The sequence below is a fragment of the Cervus elaphus genome, chromosome 23, assembly GCF_910594005.1.
Source record: "Cervus elaphus chromosome 23, mCerEla1.1, whole genome shotgun sequence".
NCBI lineage: Eukaryota > Metazoa > Chordata > Mammalia > Artiodactyla > Cervidae > Cervus > Cervus elaphus.
In genome coordinates this window covers 40,154,001-40,160,000 of record NC_057837.1, presented here as the reverse complement: position 1 = coordinate 40,160,000, position 6,000 = coordinate 40,154,001, and the positions used below count along the sequence as shown (strand labels likewise).

Here is a 6,000-nt window from a genome sequence, read left to right as displayed (position 1 = left end):
CAAGGAGACAATGTGTTGTCCTTGGTGGCAGCTCTTCATGGGCTCGCCACAGCCTATGGCACTTCTTGGTGAGTTTTGTTTTCTTTCCCCTTCGACATTTCTGTAACAAGCAAGGCACCCCATCCCCAATCTCAGGCTCACAGAGACCTTACGGCAAGTGTCTGTTTCATTCCCTCACCTGTCTGCGTTGCTGCATGGTTCTGCCCTGGCTGCAGGCAGCTCTGCTCCATGAGTTTTCTCATTTCTTTCTTATTTAAATCTTTTTTTTTTTTTTTAATTTTTTTTTAATCCCCCCTCCCCAGCTCTTATTTAAATCTTAATTGGAGTATAGTTGATTTACAATGTTGTGTTAGTTTTGGGTGTACAGCAAAGTGAATCGGTTATACATAGATGTCCACTCTTTTTAGATTCTTTTCCCATGTAGGTTGTGAACAGAGTGCTGAGTAGAGTTCCCCTTGCTATACAGTAGGTCCTTCTTAGTTATCCACTTTATCTCTAGTAGTGTGTATATGTTTACCCCAACCTCCCTGGACCAGACACCACCTGAGGCTCTGCAGCCACAGCTGAATCAGGCTCCTGATGACTGGGGGTCCACAGCAGGTCGGGAGCTCAGCCCGGATCAGCATGGATGGGCGTTTTCTAAAGGTGTGGATGGAGGGCGGGAATAATTCGTGGCACTTTTTACAAAGTGTGACACTTTGTAAAAGAGGGAGAGAGGGTGGAGACCTAGGCAGCTGTGAAAAGGTTGAAACCACCAGGCTCTCATTAGCCCTTATGTAAGGGCATGATGTTCATCCCTGTCGGTGTTTTCTGTCTCATGTCTGACTTAATTTTCCTTGTTCTCATTCTTCCTGAATTATGTTTTATGAAGTTTTTCACTCAGCCCCCTTCCCTCTCACCAGCGTGTGATGTTGAGCATTGTATTTGGGTGCCAGCATCTAAGGAATGTGAGTGAATGACACCATCTGCATCCACACGCAGTCACATGGGCAGCGCTGGGGTGGCTCTGAGCCCTGGGGCGTGTGGGGGAGGGAGGGCTGGAGGATTGGGGGTCACTCCCTACTTCGGAGGAGCTGTTCTGAGCCCCTACTTCCTCTTTGACAGTGTCCACCAGGGCCCCTGAGTCTGAGAAGAGTGTTCCCTCTTCCTTTGGTGCTTCCGGGTGTGCTGAAGCTGGTTTTAGTGATCTGGGTTATGATCCTCAGATCCTAAAAGGAGTAGGATTGCTACTGAAAAGGACTGTATATAGGAGGAAGTGGAGGGACAGTCCCCCTAGCTCTGGAGCATCTGCTGCTGAACTGGGATGAGGTGCTGTCCCTTATCGAAGTTCTCATTAAGTGGTTGAGTTTCACGAGTCATTGAGTTTTATGACTTCACAAGTGAAGTTGGGTTGTTCCTGGCTGGTTCGGTGTCCTTTGCCTGGAGCTAGGTAATTGTAAGACAACTAACATTTATTTAAATAATGCTGACTCTGCCTTTAGAGGCACCTCACCTGTGTTCATTTTATCACAGGAGCTATGGTTGGCCCCCCATTCTTAGGTGAGGAATTTGAGGCACAGCATGTTTAAATAACTTGCCCAGGTCCTGTGGCTTTTGTACTTGAAACCAGGCGGCCTGCTCCAAAGGTTTTTGTGCTCCAGCTTTGCTACTGTCTTCCAACTAAATGTGGGGAAATAATTGTCAGCGGGAGGCTTAGCTGAACAGGGAAGGGTAGCTTTTGGTGTGGAATATAGATTATTTTTCAGATATAATGGGAATATAATAGTTCATTGCCTGTTGGATGGTGGTCAAGGAGAATGAGAAATTAATGGAGGTTTCTTTACAAACCCCCGAATGACCCCCAGCTCTGTGAAGCTGTCTGCTGGTTGCTCCTCTGTGGTCAGTGTGAATGCACTTGCCTGGGCTTTGTGAGGCCAGCAAGGCCACATGCTAGCGTCCACGTTGGACATACCCAGACCGGGACTTCCGCTCTTTCCCGCTTTCTTACCGGCCCCACAAGGTGGTGGGGAGGTTGCTAAGGTCCCTCTCGGGGAGCCAAGTGGTGCCCATTCTCAGGGCCACGCTCTCCCCCCATGTCTTAGGGTCTTCTCTCCATCTGCTCCCCTTCCCCAAGGAGATGACATTTCTCTATGTTCCTGATCCAGTTTCTGGGTTTGACTTATTCCCACGTGTCTCTGAGCCTTTGTGCAGCTCATGTTAGGGCTGGAACCCCAGACAGGAAGTCTTCCCCACATTTCTGACTGGCCTGGTACCTTGGTCAGGTTACGGATGATCCTGTATCTGAAGGTTTTTTTTGACTTGACCACACCTGCCTCATCTCCCTCATGAGGTTGTTGTTGTTTAGTAGCTAAGTTGTGTCCGACCCTTTGTGACCCCATGGACTGCAGCATGCCAGGCTTCCCTATCCTTTACCATCTCTTAGGGTTTGCTCAAACTCATGTCCCTTGAGTCGATGATGCCATCTTACCATCTCATCCTCTGTCTTCCTCTTTTCCTCTTGCCCTCAATCTCCCAGCATCAGGTTCTTTTCCAATGAGTTGACTCTGCATCAGGTGGCCTGAATATTGGAGCTTCAGTTTCAGCATCAGTCCTTCCAATGAATATTCAAGGTTGATTTCCTTTAGGATTGACTGGTTTGATCTCCATGCTGTCCAAGGGACTCTCAAGAGTCTTCTCCAGCATCTGCAGTTCAAAAGGATCAATTCTTCGGTGCTCAGCCTTCTTTATGATCCAACTCTTACATCCATATAGGACTACTGGAAAAGCCATAGCTTTGATTATATGGACTTTTGTTGGCAAAGTGATGTCTCTGATTTTTACTACGCTGTCTAGGTTTGTTGTTGCTTTTCTTCCAAGGAGCAAGCACAGGGTTGTGGTTAGGGTCAGATATAGTAAATCCATGAAAGTGTCTCTTAAGGACTAAATATACAGTGTTATTAGCAGTTCCAGCCTTCCCAATTGGCTTTCACTCCCTGCTTTGAGGCCTGGCCTGGACTTTGGTCCCGGTGTCATTTCCGTTACTTGATTGTATCCCTGTCTCTGGGGCCCCTGCACCTTATTCTGTTCAAATTTCCTGGCGCTTGGCACAGGCCTAGTTTGCAGGGGGAGGGACCCAGTCATGTTTGACTGAGCAGGTGAAGAGCATCTTTCTAAAGGAAGTTTATGGTCATTTTTTTTTTTTTTTTCCTGAACAGTCCTCTTACCATAATATCTATGCATCTTGAAGTTAAAAAGCAGACTGTCCTGGTGGTCCAGTGGCTAAGAGTCTGCTCTCCCAGTATAGGGGACCTGGATTCAGTCTCTGGTCAGGGAACTAGATCCCACATGCCACAACTGAGGGTCCTGTGTGCCCCAACTAAGACCTGGTGCAGCCAAATAAATTTTAAAAATTATTAAAAAAAAAAATAAAAGGCAGCTCTGTGATCCTGTCTGTGTGCCCTGCTACCGGACACTGACTTCCTGTTCCTGAGGCCACCTTCTCCAAGATCTGTGCCTTCCAAAGAGTCATCTCATGAGTCTTGTGTTTTATAAAAAAAATAAGACAGATAAAGGAGTTGTTCTAGATTTTGAAGATTAGAGATTTAAAAAAAAATGTGGAGTTAATTTTTTTGTTCATTTGACAAATATGTGTTGAGTACCTGTCGGGTACCCTGCTCTGTTCCTGGGTCTGGGAATACAGCGGTGACCAAATCCCAGGTGGATGGCATTCCTGCCTGCTGAGGATTCCATTCCAGTGGAGTGCAGTAAGGGAAGAAAGGAATGAATCAGTCTTGACTGATGAGGTGTGCCATGGGGAGGGATCATGGGAGGGGGACTCCCGGACCTCCGAGGAGTCCTCAGCGGGGTAAACAAAGCACGTAGTTACCGATGTTACACTCTTGGTTTCGCTGTGTGCGGAGCGACCTTGAAGGCATCACAGTGTCTTGTCGTGAGGATGTCAAGCTCCATCCGGCTGCCCCTCATCAACAGAACAGTCAGGGAGTGGTGGGGAGGAGGTGGCTGGGCTCTGGCTCCTGGAGGGCCTTCCTGTCTGCATGAGGCCCTCAGCTTTGACAAAGAGCCGCTATGCTCAGGTCGCTGACCCTGGCGTGTTTCTGAGGGACCAGGGGATCCCAGGGAGGATGGACTCTTGGTGACCCACATCCTCTCTGTGTGTCTTGCAGCTTTAGTCCACTCCCGGCTGGCCGCCCACCAGACTCCATGCTGGAGGAGGCAGGTGATCCGTGGCCAACAGGGACCCCTGAGATTTCCCTGCAGAGGCTGAGCGCGGCCTTAGCTCTGGAGGATGGGAAGGAATGAGCTGGACAAAGATCGGGGGTGGGGAACACGTGTGGGAAGCTCGGGAGATGGAAAGAAGCCACGGTGGCCAGAGTGCAGGGCAGCGTGGAGAATGTGGCGTCGGGTGGACTTGCCTTTGAGCAGAGGAAAGGCTGTGGAGTAGTGGTAAAGAGTTTGAATTTTATTTTCAGTGCTACTGGTTTGGTTTATTCTGTTATCCTGTTGACTGCAGTGTGGAGAGGGGACTGCGGAGGGGAAGCAGGGAGGCAGGGACCCTTGGGTGGGGATGGGGGCGCAGTGCCCAGCAGGGCAGTGGAGGACCCAACACCCTGGAGGCGGGCTGGGAAGCAGCTGGGAGGATCCCGGATGGGGATTGGGGTTCAGCTCGAGCAACTGTGGGAAGAGAAGAAGGTGAAGGGAGATGCCTCCGGACTCTCCCTGGAGCCGACAGCGTACAGTGAGAGCTGAGCCTGCAGAGCGGGAGGGACCCCCTCCGCAGAGGGGTGACGATTCCCTCCTGGTAACCCAAGGGTCAGGTCGCCTCTTTCGTGTCGGCATGAGATCTGATGGCTTACACGTTGTGGTCACTGCCCCGTGACTGTGTATTAGAGGCTGTTTGTCTCATTTAGTGCATTCAGGAAAATATTGAGCTAAATGCTTATCCTCCCTGCAGGGCATGTAATGGTGCTGAGACCACCTGGGGGTCTGTGAGGTGGGCAGTGTCTCTAACGGAGGAGACAGATCATTCCATCAGAATTGAGCCCGGTTGCACCAGGAAATTGAGCGTAGTGTGACATAGTCTGTGACTGGGAGGAAGAGGGTGGTGGGCTGCAGAGCGGAAGTCCTGCCCTGGTCTGGGGGCTGGGGAGGTTTCAGAGGCCCTCTGAGCAGTTGGTGTTGGAGTAAACATTTAACAAAGCCCTTGGAACTGGCACACTCGAGGAAGGCACTGGAGAACTCCACAGCAAGGCTGTGTCACTCATGAGAACGGTAATGCTTGTGTGGATTAAGGCTCCTGGTGGTGTTACCTGCTCGCATGCAGGTGAACTTGTTAGTTACCAGGAACTTGTACTGCTCTGTGCTCCGTGTGATTTTTGGTTGAGAAACAGGAGTGTGAACTCGGCCGTTCCAATGATCTTTCCAACATCTTAGGTACATTGTTTTCAAAGAACCAGTGCAAATTTTTCCATGAACGGCACTATGTAGTTATCAGAGGAAAACAACTCTTTAGACTCATCAGTGTGAATGTTAACTTTATAGAATGTAGACGTGGCAGTGGGTGTGTTCTCACATATTCACAGACTTAGGACCCCAAAGCTGATACAACTCCGATGTAGATTGAATAGCAGCATGTTTTTTTTTTTTCCCTCCTTGAGTAATCTTGTCAAATTTTAAGAATGCCCAAAGAGCTAACACCTTGGTCAGGATGCTGCTGGAAAGGCACAAACAACCTTGTTTCCTGAGGAACCTGTGCAGAGGTGTGTTGACAGTGGGTGACTTTTCTGACCTGAGCCAAAAGGGACGCTGGCTGTATTGTTGGCTTGGCCCCTGCAGGGGCCAGGGTGGGGTGGGGGGGACATGTTCTTGGGCTGAATGAATTCCCTGAATGTCCAGTCGATCTCCCTGCAGCCCTGGTTTATCAACACTAAACACATGGGAGACACATGGCTGGAATGATGCTAGGAACACAGGACCCACTGTGTCCATGCAGGGGCCGGACGG

General features: G+C 49.6%; 1 protein-coding gene across 5 annotated transcripts in view; it reads left to right on the top strand.

Annotated features, from left to right (window-relative positions):
* RALGAPA2 (Ral GTPase activating protein catalytic subunit alpha 2) overlaps positions 1-6,000 on the top strand; it is a 271,302-nt gene that overhangs the window by 18,972 nt on the left and 246,330 nt on the right. The window lies entirely within an intron of this gene.